This window comes from Suncus etruscus, chromosome 5 (assembly GCF_024139225.1).
Source record: "Suncus etruscus isolate mSunEtr1 chromosome 5, mSunEtr1.pri.cur, whole genome shotgun sequence".
NCBI classification, from domain to species: Eukaryota; Metazoa; Chordata; class Mammalia; order Eulipotyphla; family Soricidae; genus Suncus; species Suncus etruscus.
In genome coordinates, this window is record NC_064852.1 from 27,733,272 (window position 1) to 27,754,130 (window position 20,859).

At 44.9% G+C, this 20,859-nt stretch overlaps 1 protein-coding gene across 5 annotated transcripts in view; it reads left to right on the top strand.

Annotated features, from left to right (window-relative positions):
• Positions 1-2,594: 2,594 nt before the first annotated feature.
• RNF111 (ring finger protein 111) overlaps positions 2,595-20,859 on the top strand; it is a 126,250-nt gene continuing 107,985 nt past the window's right edge. For all 5 annotated transcript variants that reach the window (XM_049773620.1, XM_049773623.1, XM_049773622.1 and 2 more), the window contains exons 1-2: positions 2,595-2,715; positions 9,398-9,534. The gene's annotated coding sequence lies outside the window, so the exon portion shown is untranslated. The remainder of the gene's footprint in view (positions 2,716-9,397; positions 9,535-20,859) is intronic.

The window sequence follows — 20,859 nt, forward strand, 5'->3', positions numbered from 1 at the left end:
TGAGCCAATCACAACAAGCAAAGGTTCAAAGGTTATACTGTAATGACTTCCTCTCTGACTCTGGACAATCTGAGCAGGCTTTTGACAGTGTAGATTCGGGTCCAGAACATTGTCTAATTTGCATGCATAAAAAGCCTGCTTGGATTGGCTGAGTTAGAGAGGTGGTCTGAGCAGCCTTGCAGTAATTGATGCAGGATCGAATTGGAAAATTCATTTTCTGGCAACATTCAGACAATTTTCGTTTAGTGGCATATTGAAACATTTTTTTTTAAATACTTGGCGTATAAGACGACCCCCGATTTTCGGTTGACTTTTTTTTTGTTTTTTTTTTTGTTTCAAAAGTCGTCTTATACGCCAGAAAATACGGTACCTTTTTGTTTTGTTTTTTGGGTCACACCCGGCGGTGCTCAGGGGTTACTCATGGCTCTACGCTCAGAAATCGCTCCTGGCAGGCTGGGGGATCATATGTGATGGGATTCGAACCACTGTCCTTCTGCATGCAAGGCAAATGCCCTACCTCCACGCTATCTCTCAGGGCCTTGAGATTTTCTTTCACTTTCCATTGTTAATGGATCATCAATTTAGCTCAGTGTTTCCTTCCTTAGATTAAGCTCCTCTATTTTATGCCTAGCTAATAGACTCTTGCTCTCCCATGTGTGCAAGGTAATTTGCATGATACTGGAGTTTTTACTGCTTGGGCAGGCGTAATTTGATTTAGACTATATGTTGAATAGTTCTATCTTTAGAGGTGAGTAGATTAAAATGTCTGATTTAAATGATTTAATTAAGATGAAAAAATTCCTGTATCTTACTAGCAAAACTGGGAGTCAATACCCAACTTTTTCCTCTCTTTCTCATTTTTTTGGGGGGAAGGGGGGGGCGGCAGTACCTAGCAGTGTTTAGGAACTACTCCTGGATGATTTAAAAGGAATATATGGGTTGCTTGTGTAATCAAACTTGGGGTAACTATGTGCAGGTCAAATGCCTACCTACTGTACTATTGCTCTGATCCCCTCAATCTTTCTATTTAATACATATTTATTTCCTACTGATAAGATAACGACTATTCTTTGATTCAGCTGTTTATTGCTTGTTTGTTTTTGGGCCACACCTGGTGGCATTCATGAGTTTCCTGGCTCTGTGCTCAGAAATCACTCCTGGCAGTCTTGGGAGATCATATGGGATGCCTGGGTCCAACCCAGGTCAGCAGCATGCAAGGCAAATGCACTACCATTGTGTTATCACTCCAGCCCCATGATTCAGTTTTTTTCTTTGGGTAGGGGGTTTGGGGTTACTCCTGGCTCTAGGTTCAGATATCGCTCCTGGCAGGCTCAGGGGACCACCATATGGGATGCCGGGATTTGAACCACCGGCCTTCTGCATGAGAGGCAAACACCTTACCTCCATGCCATCTCTCTGGCCCCCCATGATTTAGTTTTTTAAAGACAAGTATATATATATATATATATATATATATATATATATATATGTAAATAAGTAAAAGATATGTGTATATGCCAAAATGGAAGATATTACAAAAGCGGGTGAGATGTTGCTGTGGGACTATTGAGGACAAATCCTAGTACTACATGGGTTTCCCCACTATCAGCAACCTTTTCTCCTGGAGTATTTTGAACATTTTCTTCACTAAGCAAAAGAACCTCAGTGAAGGGAAGAAAGGGCACTGAAAAAGATGTGACGACAGAGGAAAAGAATGCATGCTCACAGGACACTTAATTGCTAAAATTGAATCTCAGGACCTTTTGAAGTCAATATACATATTTTAAAATTAAATTATCTTATTCCAATTCAGAGGAGAAAACTGAGATTTCTAAAGGTCCACTACAGGAGATAGCTGTGAAGAGGCGTCACTGGGATTTGAAAGGGAATGTGATTGATTCCTAAGCCTACACCCTTTTTTCCTCTTACATCCTCCTTATGCACACAATAAAAGCGCTTGCTATCTTTTTATTTTTTATAGAAACAAGGGTGGGGGGGTGTTTTGCATTCGGGCCACTCAATTTTCGGGAATCTCTATTGCTAAAGTTGGATCTGATTCCTAGAAACAAATCCACCTTAAGGACGAGATCCCCAAATCTCTAAATCATGAGTAGGATCTCCGGGTCACATGTGTTGTGCAAGACACTAAGCCGTGACGATTTTTTTGCTTTTGCTTAATTGCAAGCTAAGTGCGGTCGGATCATTCTAGGAGGGCAAATAATCCTATTACCGAAAACCAAAAAAAAAAAAAAAAAACAAACAAAAAACAAAAAAAACCCCAAAAAACCCCACTCATCTCAGCTTTATTACAATGGCTATTTTGTTTAAACCTCGAAGGCAATCAGAAGAAAAACAAAATGAACTTGGTGGCGAACCCGGCTAGCTAGCTGGGGTTCACGCCGACAGCTAGGACCAAGCGAACACACAAAGGGGGCAGGGCCGGGGAGCGGGGAGAGGGGAGGGGTCGGAGCGGGCCGGCGAGGATCTGCGCAGGCGCAGCAGCGACCCGGCTGGAAGGCGGCTGCGCTCTCGCTTTCCGACCTGTCGTAAATCCCCCGAGTGTCGCGCGGCGCTCGACAGAAGGAGGTAGCGCTCCAGGCAGCTGCGGCGGCGGCGGCAGCCGGCGAGCTCAAGCTCGGAGCCGCGGCTGTGTGAAGCTCAGAGAAGCCCTTTGTAGCTTCTTGAAGGCTTTCAAGAAAAGCCCTGCTGGACCAGGTGGGTCGCCGCCGGGACGCTTCTCGAGCGAGCGGCGGTGACAGGCAGAGCTGCTCGCTGCTCCGGAGACTCTATCTTCCCTTAGGCCGGGATCGCTGGCTTCCGGGGACGCCTGGGCCCGGTCGCTCTGGCCCGCTCTCCGGGGGGGGGGGGCCCGAGGCTCTGTGGGCGGACGGAGGACCTGCCCGAGGTGAGGGGCTCCGGGGGGGAGGGGAAAGGAGAAGAAGGGAGGGGAGGGAAAGGAGCGCCGGCGTCTGCGCGTGCGCGTCGAGTCGAGTCGAGTCGCGTCCCGTCGCGTCGCGGGGGAGGGGCCGGCCCGGCTCGGCTGGGCTCGGCGGCGAGAAAGAGGAAGAAGGGCCGGGACCGCGGACGGCGCGGCGCGGCGCGCTCGGGCTCGGTCCTCCGCCGGCGGGTGCGGGCGGGGCGGGGCGCGACGCGGCGCCGCGCTGCGCCGTCGTCTCGGTGGCAGCCGCCCGGCCCGGCGTCGCTCTAGGGACACACCCACGGCGCCGCCCCCTCCCCACCGCCGCCCCGACCGGCGGCCTGGGGTGGCAGGGCGGTGGGTGCGGGGCGGCCACGGAGCCCTTGGGGGGGGGGGCTGCTGCCAGCTCTGCGGGGAGCAGCAGAAGATCCAGAATAAACAAATAAATAAAAATAAAAGAAAGGGGCGCTTCCGATCTTTACAATTTTTTTCTTTGGAAAGAAAATTTCTTTTTTATTATGGCCCTGAGTTGGCTCGTTCAGGGGAAATCCAGGAAAGCGAAAAAGCAATTGGAAGTGTTTGTTTATCCATTTATTTACTTATTATTTTATTTATTTTCTTATTTTACGAGCGTGGGGGGGCTCTTTCGATTTTTAATGCTTTTTTTCTTTCTTTCTTTCTTTTTTTTTTTTGCAAAAAATGAATTTTTTTTATGGCCTTGAGTTGGCTCGTTCAGGGGAAATAAAGGAAAGTGAAAAAGAAATTGGAAGTATTTATTTGTCTATTTAATTACTTATTTATTGTATGGGCCTGGGGGGGCACGTCCTATTTTTAATTGTCTTTTTTTTTTTTTGCAAAAATATTTTTTTATGGCAGTGAGTTGGCTCTTTTAGGGGAAAATAAAGAGAAAAAGAAATTGGAAGTATTTATTTGTTTGTTTATCTGTTTTTTTTTTTTTTTGGGGCCACACCCGTTTGACGCTCAGGGGTTACTCCTGGCTATGTGCTCAGAAATCGCCCCTGGCTTGGGGGGACCATATGGGACGCCGGGGGATCGAACCGCGGTCCTTCCTTGGCTAGCGCTTGCAAGGCAGACACCTTACCTCCAGCGCCACCTACCCGGCCCTTATCTGTTTATTTTACGAGCCTGGGGGCGCTTCCGATTTTTTATTTATTTATTTTTTTTTGGAAAAAATTAAAATTTTCTTTTATGGCAGTGAGTTGGCTCGTTCAGAGGGAAGTCAAGGAAAGCGAAAAAACTGGAAGTGTTTTTATTTATTTATTGGAAGTGTTTATTTATTTTTTTATTTGGCCTGGGTATGTGTCCGCCCAAGGGCCTCACTCTGCAACATGCACGCCCGCCCAGAAAGCAGCTTTTTGTCCTTCATAGGGCCCCCAGTCACCCTTTTTCCGAGATTGACCCAGTGCAAATCTTGAGTTCTATTTGGGGGATTTTATGTTGAATAACTCTAGTTTTTAGGAACCCCCCCCGATAAAAAAAAAAAAAGGTTAGGGAGAGACGAGCTGGGGTTCTGATCTCTTAATCATTTGGAATGGCCTCTGTGTTTCTCTCTCTTTTTTATTTGGTATGTTGCTTTTAAATGCTACAGTGTGATTGCAGTGAGACCTTTATTTGAATTTTTTTTTTTTTAAGATTGCTGGTCCGACTTTTGCTTCATTGAAGAGTAACCATGTATAGTTTTAAGTCACCGATTTTAGGGCAATGTATCACACTGTTTCCATACAAAACTGAGTGCGGTTTGTGAGACAAAACGAAGAAGAATCAGTTTTCTAACCTTGCAAAGAATCCCCCCCCCCCCAAAAAAAAATAGGACAAAAAAAGGTTAATCTCTTGTTTCTCGAGTTTGTCCAGCTCCTGTCATTTAACCTCGGAGAAGTGACACCTTTTTCCTGCTCATTTGCAGTCTGAAAGAGTAGAGTTCTGACAGCTTGGGAAGGCGTTTATGAATTGATAATGAATAATATTGCTGGGAAATCTAGGGGAGTCAAGGATCTCCTTGTTCCTTGGTGGTGCTGGATCCTATGGAGGCGGTGGCCCTTCTACTTCTTTTTCTTTTATTTGGTGTCAGTTGTCTACTTGTAGGTTATTTTTTCCCCCCACAAGTGTTGGTTTTGAAGAAAAATTATTTTTGTGTGGATGAAAATGCATTATAGCAGGGCCAGAGTGATAGTACAGCAAACAGGTTGGGTGCTTGCCTTTCATGCTGCTGACTTGAGTTCAATCCCCGCAGTCCCATATGGTCCTTCTTGCCCACTAGAAGTAATTCCTGAGCATTGTCAGGTATGGCCAGAAAACAAACAAAAATAAATTATAGTGGACATTACACTTTTTGTTTTGTTTTGGGGCCACACCCGTTGATGCTCAGGGGTTACTCCTGGCCATGCGCTCAGAAATCGCTCCTTGCTTGAGGGACCATATGGGACGCCTCGGGATCAGGCCGCTGTCCATCCTAGGCTAGTGCTTGCAAGGCAGATACCTTACCTTTAACACCACTGCTCCAGGCCCTGGACATTACACTTTTACAGATTTCACTTGGACACTTCAATTCTGAAGATAAGTGAAAATTCACACACACACACACACACACACACACACACACACACCACCCACCCTTTGAATTTTGAGTCAATTCTGAAGATAAGTGAAAATTCACACACACACACACACACACACACACACACACCACCCACCTTTTGAATTTTGAGTCAATTCTGAAGATAAGTGAAAATTCACACACACACACACACACACACACACACACACACACACCCCACCCACCCTTTGAATTTTGAGTCACACCTGGTGGTCTTCGGGTATACTCCTGATTTTTTTTTTTTTTTTTTGGTTTTTGGGCCACACCCGGTAACGCTCAGGGGTTACTCCTGGCTATGCGCTCAGAAGTCGCTCCTGGCTTGGGGGACCATATGGGACGCCGGGGGATCGAACCGCGGTCCGTCTCCTAGGCTAGCGCAGGTAAGGCAGGCACCTTACCTCCAGCGCCACCGCCCGGCCCCATACTCCTGATTTTATACTCAGAAATTGCTCCTCATGAGGACATATGGGAAGCCAGGGATCACAACTGGGTCGGCTGAGTACAAGCAAACACCCTACTCACTGTACTATTGCTCTGGTCCTAAAAATTAATATATTGATGTTTTATTTTTTTTTTTTATTTTTTTTTTTTGTGGTTTTTGGGTCACACCCGGCAGTGCTCAGGAGTTATTCCTGGCTCCAGGCTCAGAAATTGCTCCTGGCAGGCACGGGGGACCATATGGGGCGCCGGGATTCGAACCGATGACCTCCTGCATGAAAGGCAAATGCCTTACCTCCATGCTATCTCTCCGGCCCCAATATATTGATGTTTAAGAGAACAGATATACACATTTAAAGCAGATCTAATTTTTAGAATAAATTTGTAAGTGTACTTTGACATTCATTGAGTCAACCTCTTAGTTTTTAGATAAAAATTTCATAAGAGATTTTAGTAACATACTTTGTTTTTTTAATATAATTTTATTTTTATTTATTTATTTATTTTTTTGGTTTTTGGGCCACACCCAGCATTGCTCAGGGGTTATTCCTGGCTGTCTGCTCAGAAATAGCTCCTGGCAGGCACGGGGGACCATATGGGACACCAGGATTCGAACCAACCACCTTTGGTCCTGGATCGGCTGCTTGCAAGGCAAACGCCGCTGTGCTATCTCTCCGGGCCCCTATAATTTTTATTTTGATCATAGTGGCTTACATATTGTTGACAATAATATTTTAGGTACATATCAACATAATATCAGGGGATTCCCATCACCGAATTATATTCCCTACACATCCGTTCCCATCCTACCTCCCATATCCTCCTCCCTCACCCCTGGGCTACTAGAATACGTGGTCCCCTCTGAGCCTAGTTTACTACTTAATGGTCCTACACCTGTTTTGGTCTTGGTACCTCCCTTGTTTCCTCCTCTAACTGGGAGGCGGTACTAGATAGTTTCAGTTATGTGGTTTTGTCATACTTTGTTTTTTACAGTGTACTTACATACACTTGTATTTTTAGTTTCTCTTCTCTATGAGCTAGTACTTTAGTAGGAAAAATGGGTAATAATACCAAAAATAATAGTAACCAGAATATGTAATAATGACATCAACTTACTGTGATGACGAGCTCTTTTCAGACTGTAGGGCTAGACGGTGATTGGGATTTTACATCTAACTGTATCCTATGTATTAATTGTTTGACTATGCTAATAACCCATGCCGAACTTCTGATTTCTCTCAAGTGTCCATGAGAAGTGTAGATTTTTGAAATACATTTCTTTGTGGTTTATTACCAACAAATGGTTGATTTATGTAATTACTTTATATACTTAAATATCCCAGATTGTATAAAAATTTCTGCTGTATAGGGGGTAAAATTTTTTTTTCTGCTGTGTAAAGGGTCATGAGTGGAAAAACTTAAGAATTTTTGTGGCACAGCTATTTTTTTTTTTTTTTTTGGGCCACACCCTGTGACACTCAGGGGTTACTCCTGGCTATGCGCTCAGAAGTTGCTCCTGGCTTCTTGGGGGACCATATGGGACGCCGGGGGATCGAACCGAGGTCCGTCCTAGGCTAGCGCAGGCAAGGCAGGCACCTTACCTCTAGCGCCACCGCCCGGCCCCACAGCTATTTTTTTAAATTTTTTTAACAACTCTTTTTATTTGTTTATTTTTGAGTCATACTTTGCTGCACTCATGGGTTATTCCTGGCTCTGCACTCAAAAATAGCTACTGGCAGGCTCAGGGGACCATATAGGATGCCGGGATTCGAACCGGGTCCGTTCAGGTTGGCAGTATGCGAGACAAATGCCCTACCACTGTGCTATCTCTCTGGCTCCATGTGGGACAACTCTTTTATGTTTTTTTTTTTTTTTTTTTGTGCACCCAGTGCACTCAGGGGTTACTCCTGGCTATGTGCTCAGAAATCGCTCATGGCTTGGGGGGCCATAGGGGACACCAGGATCTGAACCACCGGTTGTCCTAGATCGGCTGTGTGCAAGTCAAACGTCCTACTGCTGTGCTATCACTTCCACCCCACAGCTTGTTGTTGTTGTTGTTGTTGTTGTTGTTGTTGTGGTTTTTGGGTCACACCCAGCAGTGCTCAGGGGTTATTCCTGGGTCCAGGCTCAGAAATTGCTCTTGGCAGGCACGGGGGACCATATGGGATTCCGGGATTCGAACCGATGACATCCTGCATGAAAGGCAAACACCTTACCTCCATGCTATCTCTCCGGCCCCCTACCCCACAACTCTTAAGTTTTTTCTGGGCCCCAAATTTACTGGTTTCTATTTTTAGTTAGATTTTTTTTTTTTGGCCACACCCAGCGGTGCTCAGGGGTTACTCATGGCTGTTTGCTCAGAAATAGCTCCTGGCAGGCACGGGGGGACCATATGGGACACCGGGATTCGAACCAACCACCTTAGGTCCTGGATCGGCTGCTTGCAAGGCAAACACCGCTGTGCTATCTCTCCGGGCCCAGTTAGATATTTTTGTTATTTATAGTAGGATTCAGGGCCGGCAAGGTAGCACTAGAGGTAAGGTGTCTGCCTTGCAAGCGCTAGCTAAGGAAAGGACCACGGTTTGATCCCCCGGTGTCCCATATGGTCCCCCCCAAGCCAGGGGCAATTTCTGAGCGCGTAGCCAGGAGTAACCCCTGAGCATCAAACGGGTGTGACCCGAAAAACAAAACAAAAAAATATAGTAGGATTCAATTCTCAATGCTAAAGGTTCACACGGGAGCATACTTTATTTTTCACCTTATATATAAACGTGGCCATTATGATGGGACATGTTTGTTAGCCCAGATGATACTTTTTGTCCCATTGTAAAAAATATTCGGTTTAATATTCTCATACTAAAAATGAAACTTGATTTTTTCGTGGTGTGTTCTGTAAATTATTTTGATTTGTTTTATTATTATTATTTTATTATTTTTTTGTCTTTGTGCCACACCCAGTGATGCTGAGGGTTTATTCTTGACTGCAGTCAGGGATCACTTCTGGTGGTGCTTTGGGAGCTATATCGAATGCTGGGGGTTGAACCTGGATTGGCCCATTGCAAGACCAGAGCCCTACCCACTGTACTGTTGCACTGGCAACATCTGGAGTATTTCTTTTTTTTTTTTTTTTTTTTTTTTTTTTTTGGTTTTTGGGCCACACCCTGTGAGGCTCAGGGGTTACTCCTGGCTATGCGCTCAGAAGTTGCTCCTGGCTTCTTGGGGGACCATATGGGACGCCGGGGGATCGAACCGCGGTCCGTCCTAGGCTAGCGCAGGCAAGGCAGGCACCTTACCTCCAGCGCCACCGCCCGGCCCCAGAGTATTTCTTTAAGTCTCTATATTTTGTAATTTAGAAGTCTAGAATGAAAATAAATGTTCAAAAGTGTATTTGACTGTCTTACATCTCTGTTTTTTCCTATTTCTCACAGAATTTTGGTAACAACTGACCCAGGTTTCTACTGGTACTCCCATTTCTGCCCGTACATGAGGAATGGACTACAAAGATTCAAAACTCAGTTGAGCTTACTCTTTAAATAGAGGAATTGCATTATTATTTAGTCACTCAGTAAGTATTTTATTGCATGTCTTATGTGCTAGGCATTGTTATTTATTTATTTGTTTATTTTGGGTCACACCTGGCAGCACTCAGGGGTTACTCCTGGCTCTGCCCAGAAATTGCTCCTGCCAACCTTGGGGGACCATGTGGGATGGTGGAGATCAAACCCGGGTCTGTCCCGGTTTGGCCACAGGCAAGGCAAATGCTTTACCACTGTGCTATTGCTCTGGCCCCAATTAGTCTTTTTCTTTTTTTTGACTTTTCGTGAAAAATGTGCTAGACCTACATGGAGAGAACCTCTCCTGAGGGGAAATAAAATAGTCACGAAGAAAATGGGGCCCTCTTTGGGGATCATAGACACAGTATAGTGGGTAGGGTGTTTGCATGCAGCCATTTTGGGTTCAATTCCCAGCATCCCAGCATCTCATATGGTCTTCTGAGCCCACCAGGAAGGATTCCTGAATGTAGAATCAGGAGTAACTCCTAAGTGCTACCAGTTGTGGCCCCAAAACAAAAAAACGAAACAAAAAGTGTAGGGCCCTTTGATGGAGAATGAATGGAATTGGAGCTCCACTGTGGTTACAGAGGACTTCTTTTAGATTTTAAAGGTAATGATTGACTTTGAGGTCAGTGACGAGAAAGAATTAACCAGTGACAATCTGGAGGGAAGAAAAAGGTAGATTATGTTTGGTTCTGGAGAATTTACAATTGCCAGTTAATTATTGGATTTGTTGTTATGCCTTTTTTCTTTTCTTTCTTTCTTTCTTTTTTTTAAATTTTATTTGCCACATCTGGGAATGTTCTGGCCTTATTCCTGACTTTGTGTTCAGGGTGTACTCACGGACTGTATGTGATGCTGGGGATAGAACTGGGGCCAGCCACATGCAAGGGAAGCATCTTAACTCTTGTACTGTCCCCTTGGCCTATGTTATGCTTTTTCATAATTGCTGATATTCTAAAAAGAAAGACATAGTAAATGTAATGTTGAACTTTTTAACATCTTGATTCAAATTTTATAGAGCTATTGTAAGAAGTCATTTTAAAATGTGCTTTGGGTGGAATTGGATATCATAGATATAAGATAATATCAAGATATTTTGTTAGGGATGGAAATACATGATATATAAAGAATTTCTCAAAAAAATTTTTTGAAGTGGACTGAAGAGAATTAAGATGTCTGATACTGTTCACAGTTGTAAAAGGAATGTGGGGGAGATAAAATGAGTTAGATGAAGCAAGTTTGATGACCTTAGTAACTGTTAGGGTTTGGTTTATTAGATATGTGGATTTTAGTGATACTGCTCTCTACTTGTGTGAGGTTTTAAAATTTTGACATTTTAAGGTGTATTTAAAATTATATCATTTTTTGGGGCTGGAGAGATAGCATGGAGGTATGATATACATGCCTGTATGCAGAAGGTTGTTGATTCGAATCCTGGCATTCCATATGGTCCCCCCAGTCTGACAGGAGTGATTTCTGAGCATAGAGCCAAGAGTAACCCCTGAGCACTGCTGGGTGTAACCCAAAACAAACAAACAAAAAAATCATTTTTAGGTTTGTTTCCAGGTTGTTGCTGTTTTTGGGCCACACCTGGTGGTGCTCAGGGGTTATTTCTGGCTCTGCACACAAAAATCACCCCTGGCAGGCTCAGGGGGACATATGGGATGCCAGAAATTGAACTGGGGTCTGTCCTGAGTTGGCTGTGTGCAAGGCAAATGCCCTACCGCTGTACTATTACTCCGGCCCCTTCTTCCAGTTTTTTTTTATTTTTTTATTTTATTTTATTTTTTTTGTTTTTTGGGCCACACCCGGTAACGCTCAGGGTTGTGGCTATGCACTCAGAAGTTGCTTCTGGCTTGGGGGACCATATGGGATGCCGGGGGATCGAACCGCGGTCCATCCAAGGCTAGCGCAGGCAAGGCAGGCACCTTACCTCTAGCGCCACCGCCCGGCCCCTATTTTTTTTTTTTATTTTTATTTTTTTTGGCCATACCCTGTGGTGTTCTGGGGTTATTCCTGTCTCTGTGCTCAGAAATCACTCCTGGCAGGCTCAGGGGACCATATGAGATGCCAGGAATTAAACTGGGATCTGTCCTGAGTTGGCTGTGTGCAAGGCAAAAGCCCTATTGCAGTACTATTGCTCTGCTCTGGCCCTCTTCTTCCAGTTTCTCTATTTTTTTTTTTTTTGTTTTTACTCCTGGCTATGCACTCAGAAGTCGCTCCTGGCTAGGGGGACCATATGGGACACCGGGGGATCGAACCGCGGTCCATCCAAGGCTAGGGCATGCAAGGCAGGCACCTTACCTCTATCGCCACCACCCGGCCCCTATTTTTTGTTTTTTTGGGTTACACCTGGCAGCACTCAGGGTTTACTCCTGTCTCCATGCTCAGAAATTGCTCCTGGCAGGCTTGGGAGACCATATGGGACGCCGGGATATGAATCATCATCCTTATGCATGCAAGGCAAACATCTTACCTCCATGCCATCTCTCCAGCCCCATTCTTTCAGTTTGTTTTTTTTTTTTTTTTTGGCCACACCCGTTTGCCGCTCAGGGGTTACTCCTGGCTATGTGCTCAGAAATCACCCCTGGCTTGGGGGGACCATATGGGACGCCGGGGGATCGAACTGGGGTCCGTCCTACGCTAGCGCTTGCAAGGTAGACACCTTACCGCCACCTTCCCGGCGGCCCCTCTTTCAGTTTTTTTTTTTTTTTTTTTTTTTTTTTTGGTTTTTGGGTTTTTGGGCCACACCCGTGGTGCTCAGGAGTTACTCCTGGCTGTCTGCTCATAAATAGCTCCTGGCAGGCACGGGGGACCATATGGGACACCGGGATTCGAACCAACCACCTTAGGTCCTGGATCGGCTGCTTGCAAGGCAAATGCCGCTGTGCTATCTCTCCGGGCCCCTCTTTCAGTTTTTTTTAAATGCAAAATATATTTTCTCTTAATGTTCAACATTTACTTAATTTATGTGGTTTTTGGGCTACACTGGGCAGTGCTCAGGGTTTACTTCTGGCTCTGTGCTTAGAAGCCACTATTGGTGTGCCTTGGGGACTGACCATAAGTGCTATGGGGATTGAATCTATGTTGATTGCTAGCAAGGCAAGTGCTCTACTCACTATCACTCTTGCCCAGGATCTTAGTCTTAGTCTCCACATACTTGTGGAGAATTGGAAATTTGAAGAATTTTTATGTGGCATTATGTCCCAGTCTGAATTAATTTTCTAGGTCTTTATGTGTTATAAAAATGTAAGTTTAGGGCCCGGAGAGATAGCACAGCGGCGTTTGCCTTGCAGCAGCCGATCCAGGACCTAAGGTGGTTGGTTCGAATCCCGGTGTCCCATATGGTTCCCCCGTGCCTGCCAGGAGCTATTTCTGAGCAGATAGCCAGGAGTAACCCCTGAGCACCGCTGAGTGTGGCCCAAAAACCAAAAAAAAAAAAAAACAACAAAAAAAGTAAGTTTAAATCTATTGATTTCAGTACTTTAGACACTTCCTTGTGTACATTTATTTTCTTATTTTTGTTTTTTGGGCCACAGCTAATGGTGCTTGGGTTACTTCTGGCTCTGTATTCAGAAATTACTCCTGGCAGGCAGGCTGGATGGACCATATGGGATGCTGGGGATTAAACTGGAGTTGGCTGCCTGTGCAAGGCAAATGCCGTACCCTTTATGCTATTGCTTCTATCCCTTATATTTCCTTTTTTTTTTTTTTCCTCTTTGTGTCACACCCGGCAGCGCTCAGGGGTTACTTCTGGCTCTATGCTCAGAAATCGCTCCTGGCAGACTTGGAGGACCTCATGGGATGCCGGGATTCGAACTACGAGCTTCATGCAAGGCAAATGCCTTACCTCTATGCTATCTCTCCGGCCCCCCACTTTTTTTTTTTGGGGGGTTATATCTGGCAGCTCAGTTGTTACTCCTGGCTCTGCTCTCAGAAATTGCTCCTGGCAGGCATGGGGGACCATATGGGATGCTGGAATTCGAGCCACCCTTGGTCCTGGGTCCACTGCTTGCAAGGCAAACTTCCTACCACTGTGTTATCTCTCTTCGACCCAATAGTATTTATTTCTTTATTTCACTTTCCTTTTAGGAACCGGTCCAGGATCACAAATTATATTTAATTGTCATCTCTCTTTTTGGGGGGTAGTTTGACTACCTGGCAATACTGAGGTGTTACTCTGAAACTCATGAATTACTCTGGTAGTATTCAAGGAGACATATGGGATGCCAGGAATTCAATACAGATCTGCAGTGGCATCACACAAAACAAACACCATGTTTATTGTACTATCAGTCTGGCCTTAGTTGCCATATTTCTCTTTTTTTTTTTTTTTTTTTTGTGGTTTTTGGGTCACACCCGGCAGTGCTCAGGGGTTACTCCTGGCTCCAGGCTCAGAAATTGCTCCTGGCAGGCACGGGGAGACCATATGGGGCACCGGGATTCGAACCGATGACCTCCTGCATGAAAGGCAAATGCCTTACCTCCATGCTATCTCTCCGGCCCCCATATTTCTCATTTTTAATCTGCAGCAATGCCTTAACCTTTCTTTTTTTTTTTTTTTTTTTTTTTTTTTTTTTGGTTTTTGGGCCACACCCAGTAACGCTCAGGGGTTACTCCTGGCTATGTGCTCAGAAGTTGCTCCTGGCTTGGGGGACCATATGGGACACCTTAACCTTTCTTTGTATGATTTTTTTTTGGTTTTTTGTTGACCCTCAGGGGTTACTCCTGGCCATGTACTCAGAAATCGCTCCTGGCTTGGGGGACCACATGGAGCTCCAGGGGATCAGTCCTAGATCAGCTGTGTGCAAGACAAATGCCCTACACAGCGCCACTGCTCCGGCCCCTTTGCATGACGTTTTTCTTTTCTTTCTTTTTTTTTTTGTTTTGTTTTTTGGGCCACACCCATTTGATGCTCAGGGGCTACTCCTGGCTAAGTGCTTAGAAATCGCCCCTGGCTTGGGGGGACCATATGGGACGCTGGGAGATCCGAACCCCGGTCTCGATCTTTCCTTGGCTAGCACTTACAAGGCAGACACCTTACATCCAGCGCCACCTTCCCGGCCCCTGTGTGAGTTTTTTTTTGTTTTTTTGTTTTTGTTTTTGGGCCACACCCGTTGACGCTCGGGGGTTACTCCTGGCTATGCGCTCAGAAGTCGCTCCTGGCTTGGGGGACCGTATGGGACGCCGGGGGATCGAACCGAGGTCCGTCGGAGGCTAGCGCAGGCAAGGCAGGCACCTTACCTTTAGCGCCACCGCCCGGCCCCTGTGTGAGGTTTTTAAAGACTCCATAGAATTTATAGAATGCTCCTAAATTTCAGTTTATCTGATGTTTCCTCATGTTCAGAATTTGCAAACTTAGATTTTTGTATCTTTCTCTTGGTATATTAAAATCATGTGTCATTTATCCTCATTTCATTGATGATATTAATTTGTAATTATCTGGTCTTGGTATTAATGCTCTTCACTATGTAATTAATATTCCCCCTCCCTCTACTGGCAACTAATAAGCAGCCTGCTAGATAACTGAAATAGTGCAGATAATTCTGCCTCAAACCAGATATTTACATTCGCATCAAAATGTCCTTCTGAATTTAGCTCTCGTTCTCTCTCTCTCTCTCTCTCTCTCTCTCTCTCTCTCTCTCTCTCTCTCTCTCTCTCTCTCTCTCTCTCCCCCCCCCCAAATGTTTTTTTGGGGCCCGGAGAGATAGCACAGCGGTGTTTGCCTTGCAAGCAGCGGATCCAGGACCAAAGGTGGTTGGTTCGAATCCCGGTGTCCCATATGGTCCCCCGTGCCTGCCAGGAGCTATTTCTGAGCAGACAGCCAGGAGTAACCCCTGAGCACCGCTGGGTGTGACCCAAAAAAAAAAGTTTTTCTGGATTTAGTATTCTCTCTCATTTGTTTCACACTGACAGTGCTCAGGAGTGTACTGCTCTGGTAACGCTGTGGTAGGTACTATTGCTCAGCCTCTCTTTTCTTTTTTTTCCTCTCTCTCTCCCCCTCTCCTCCCTTACCTCCTTTCCTCTCCTTCCCCTCCCCCTCTACCTCTCCCTTCCCCTGTCTTCTCCCTCTTTCTCCTGCATGCTCAGCAATCTGGATATGCTCCTAACATTGCTCAGTGGACTATTTGGTACCAGGGATTGGACTTGGGCCTCAAACCATGTAAAGCGTACACACTAGCCCTTTGAACTCTTACCTGGACTAAATGTCTAAATGTCTAAGAATTTTCTTTTTTTCTTTTTTCTTTTTTTAATCATGGTGGCATGGATTGAACCCACGGCTCACACTTGCAGTGCTCCTGATCTAGAGCTGAGCTGTATATCTAGTCACCATTGATAGTTTGTATCTACATGGAGAAAGATAGTATAATGATGCTTTGTAGTTCATAATAGTTATTTTTCATCTTTTTCATTTCTACCTTATCCCATAGATATATTCTGACTGTAGACTTAATGAATTTACTCATATAGTCAAGTGGTTGTTATCCTTTACTGCTTTTGTTTCGGGGTTCCATTTGTCTTAGATTTTTCACCTTAGTCTTTATCTTTTATATAAACTCAATACAAAGGCCTTCCTTCCTCCCTCCCTCCCTCCCTCCCTCTCTCCCTCCCTCCCTCCCTTTTTGTGCCACACCCGTTGATGCTCAGGGTTACTCCTGGCTATGCACCCAGAAATCGCTCCTGGTTTGAGGGACCATATGGGACATCAGGGATTGAACTGTGGTCTGTCCTAGATCAATAGCCAATGTGCAAGGCAAATGCCCTACTGCTGTGTCACTGCTCTGGCCCCAATACAAAGCATTTTAATTAAACAATTTTTTGTTTTGTTTTGTTTTTATACCACACTTGGTGGTGCTTAGGGGTTACTCCTGGCAGGCTCGGGGGATCATATGAGATTCTAGGAATCAAACCTGGATCCGTCCCAGGTCAGCTGCGTGCAAGGCAAATGCCCTACCACTGTGCTATTGTTCGGGCCCCAGCCCCTTTGTTTTTTTTAAAGCCCATCCCAGTTGTTTCAGTCTTTGTTTTGTTTTGTTTGTTTGTTTGTTTGTTTTGGCCCACACCTGATGACCCTCAATGGTTACTCCTGGGTATGCACTCAGAAATCACTTCTGGCAGGCTGAGGGAGCTAGCTATACTGGATGCCAGGGGATGGAACCCGGGTTCGTCCAGGGTTGGCTGCATGTAAGGCAAATGCCCTACCGCTTGCGTCACTGCTTCGGCCCCCAGTTGTTTTAGTCTTATCTTGTATACTATTTCAGTCCTGAAATCATCAATTCTCCAAGGAATTTTTATTTATTTATTTATTTATTTATTTATTTATTTATTTATTTATTTATTTATTTATTTATTTATTTATTTATTTATTTATTTATTGTTTACTGGGAATTCAGTTGCTTTTGAGTTAATTCCTTTTTTTGTTTGTTTGTTTTTGGGTCATACCTGGCAGCACTCAGGGGATACTACTGGCTCTATGCTCAGAAATTGCCCCAGAAAGGTGCGGGTGTGTGTGTGTGTGTGTGTGTGTGTGTGTGTGTGTGTGTGTGTGTGTGTGTGTGTGTGTGTGTGTGTGTTCTTTTTTTGGGGCTAGAGCAATAGCACAGTGGGTAGGGTGTTTGCCTTGCACTCTGCTGACCTGGGTTCAATCTCTGGCATCCCATATGGTTCTTCATGCCTGCCAGGAGCGATTTCTGAGCCAGGAGTAACTCAAGTGCTGCTGGGTGTGGCCCAAACCCCCCCCCCCCCCACAAAAAAAATTTCTTTTTTCCTGCATCAGGACATTCTCAGAGAAACAAAATTTAAGATAGGTTTGATAATGGGTTTATATATATTTTAAGCTTACTTTCTCCTTTTTTCCCCCTCTCTTCCTCTTTTTCTCTCCATCTATTCCTTCCTTCCTCCTTCCCTCCCTCCCACATGAGTACTCTTGGTTCCTTACCTCCTATCCTGCAGTACTCAGGGGTTACTCCTGCTCTGAACTCAGGAATCACTCCTGTCAGGGGACCATATGGGATACTTGGAATCACACCTGAATTGGTCCAAAGCACTCTACCCATTCTATTTATTGCTCTGGTTCAATGGTTTATATTTTTATGAAAATTCTATATAGAAATTTATATTTATCATATAAGATTTAGTGATTTATTTGTCACAAGATTTGACATTTTACCCTAATGCAACAGTATTTTTCCTTGTGTTTTTTTTTTTTTTTTTTTTTTTTTGGTTTTTGGGCCACACCCGGTACGCTCAGGGGTTACTCCTGGCTATGTGCTCAGAAGTCGCTCCTGGCTTGGGGGGCCATATGGGACACCGGGGGATCGAACCGCGGTCCGTCCAAGGCTAGCACAGGCAAGGCAGGCACCTTACCTTTAGCGCCACCGCCCGGCCCGTGTTTCTTTTTTAAATGAATAAGTTCTGATTGTTCTTAACCCGGGATCAAATGAAATAGAGTGGAGTGACTATTTACTTGGTGTTACTTTGTTTCTGTGGTGAAGGGCAATATGTGTGCCTGGTGTTTTCTAGGGTTCAATTACTTAACTGTTAAAAAGTAAAGTGCTGGGCCCGGAGAGATTGCACAACAACGTTTGCCTTGCAAGCAGCCGATCCAGAACTAAAGGTGGTTGGTTCGAATCCCGGTGTCCCATATGGTCCCCTGTGCCTGCCAGAAGCTATTTCTGAGCAGACAGCCAGGAGTAACCCCTGAGCAATGCTGGGTGTGGCCCAAAAACAAAACAAAACAAAAAGTAAAGTGCTTACATTTTATATGCTTAATGGATTATTTTGGGGAAGGGTTACTGGAATCAAACACAGGATTACATACATGTGAAGCTTGTGCTTTAGCCTTTTTATTTTACTAAGCCATCACATACTCTGATATGTAGGGCTTACGCTTGACTTTGGGGAGCTCCAGGGCTATGTTCCCTTGCTGGGAATTGAACTTGGTTATCGTGTGCAAGGCAAACTGCCATACTTACTTTGCCAGTAACCCTTTTTTAGTTTCTTTGTTTTGGGGCCATACCCTGAGGTGCTCAGGGGATTATTCCAGTTTCTGTCTATAGGTGTGGCTTGGGGACCAATCATAAGAGCTGCTGGGGTTTGAATCCAGGTCAGCTGTTTGCTAGATGAGTGCTCTAGTCCTTCCTTAATTAGCATTTTAAAAAATAAATGGTTTTATTCCCTTCTCCCTTACCTTTTCCTTTGAGTTCATTACTAATGTGGTGTTGAAGCATTGCAGATATACCTGACTGGAGCTTGCTCTGTTGTAGCTGTGCTTATTGGGGGTGAACCTCAGGCTGTGGTGCTCACTGGGGTGTTCACTCCTTTAGTTGCAGTGCTTTCACATGCTTCCTGGAGCTTTCATGATGCTTTAATTTTATTTTGTTTTCTGTTTTGGTGCCACACCCAGTGTGTTCAGGACTTACTCTTTTTTTTTTTTTTTTTTTTTTTGGTTTTTGGGCCACACCCGGTACGCTCAGGGGTTACTCCTGGCTATGTGCTCAGAAGTTGCTCCTGGCTTGGGGGACCATATGGGACACCGGGGGATCGAACCGAGGTCCGTCCAAGGCTAGCGCAGGCAAGGCAGGCTCCTTACCTTTAGCGCCACCGCCCGGCCCCGAGGACTTACTCTTGATTCTGCTGTCACATAGGGTTTCTAAGCTCCTTAACAGGGCTTGGGGGATCCTATGTAGAACTTGGAATTGAATCTGGTTGTCTGAATGTAAACCAAGCACTTGACCTGTTGTACTTGCTTTCCAGTCCTAGAGCTTGCCTGTTTTGTGCTTATAACTGCACAAGTCATGGTTATGCTGCTCCTGGGATTGCTGCAGTGCTCACACATGGGCTTGTCAGTGGTCACATTTCCTGTTTATATACTACTTGCATATCTTTACTTGGTGCTTGTGGGGATTGTATCCCCCTTTGTACGACCTCCCCACTAGTGCTCAGGGATGCCTGTGCCCACTCCCACAAACACTTGTACTGGCTGTATAGCTCTTAGTGATCTGGTGCTGCTCATGCTTGCTAGCTAGCTGTGTTGGGAGCTACCAGGGCCATGCCTGGCAATGACCTAGGAACCATTTGGTGCTAGTAGTGATGGAATGTCAGGCATGAGTTCCAGCCCATTTGATCTCTCACTAGTTCTTTACCCTTTTTTTTTGTGTCTTTCCCCTTTTTTTGTGTCTTTCCCCTTTTTTTGTGTCAGCATTTGAATCCAGGGCCTCTTGCATATGAGTGAGGCTTTAAGTTCTACTGCTGAGCCACATTCCTAGCTCCCACACCCGTTTTAATATTGCTAACCAGAAATGGCTTATAAGGCTGGAGATCAGCGGGAGCTGAGACAATGGCTCAAAAGGGCTGGAGTGCTTGGCTTGCCTGTGAGAACTCCAGGTTTGATACTTGGCACTGTATGGTCCTTCAGCACTCCTGGGACCTCCTCCTAAACACTCCTGGGTGGGGCATAAAACAAATACAAACAGCAGAGTTGCAAGACTGTTCTTGCAAGTGAGACATAGATGTTCTTGCAGGACAGCGCTCTAAACCACTATACTATTCTTTTCTCTCTCTTTGTGCTTTTGTTTTCTTTTTTGGTTTTGGGTCTCACAGTTGTTTCTGGCATTCAAATCACCAATTTAGAAACAATCGGATAGGGGCTGGGCGGTGGTGCTAGAGGTAAGGTGCCTGCCTTGCCTGCGCTAGCCTAGGAAGGACTGCGGTTCGATTCCCTCCCCCCAGCCAGGAACGACTTCTGAGCGCATAGCCAGGAGTAACCCCTGAGCGTCACCGGGTGTGGCCCAAAAACCAAAAAAGAAAAACAAAAAAACAAACAAAAACTATCGGATAAGTAAGGTAATTAAATTATGAACTTGTTATAATAAAAGTTTAATAAAGTAGTTAAAAGAAAAAATACAGAGAGCAAACTTTCCATGTCACCAAATATTTTTCCTGATTATTCATTAAATGGTTCTGTGGTAACCCATTAAAAAAAAAAGATTTGAAGGTTTTTGCTCTCAGGAAAATTACATTATAGGACCAGGAATAGAGAGGTAGTACAGTGGGTAAGGTGCCTGCCTCGCACACAGTCAATTAATTCCACTTCAATCACTGTTATCACATATCGTCCTCCAAACCCCACCATGAGTAAAGTCTAAGCATTAAGCCAGGAGTAAGCCCTAAGTACAGCTAAAACTTTTTTTTTGGGGGGGGGGATCAGAAAGTGAGAGTGTTTACATGTAAATGAGACAAGGCAAAAGAAAACATATTCCAAAGGGAAACAAGTCCTAAAAGGAAATGACAAACGTTGATCATAAAAGGAAAATCCTGTTAAAAAGCTAAAG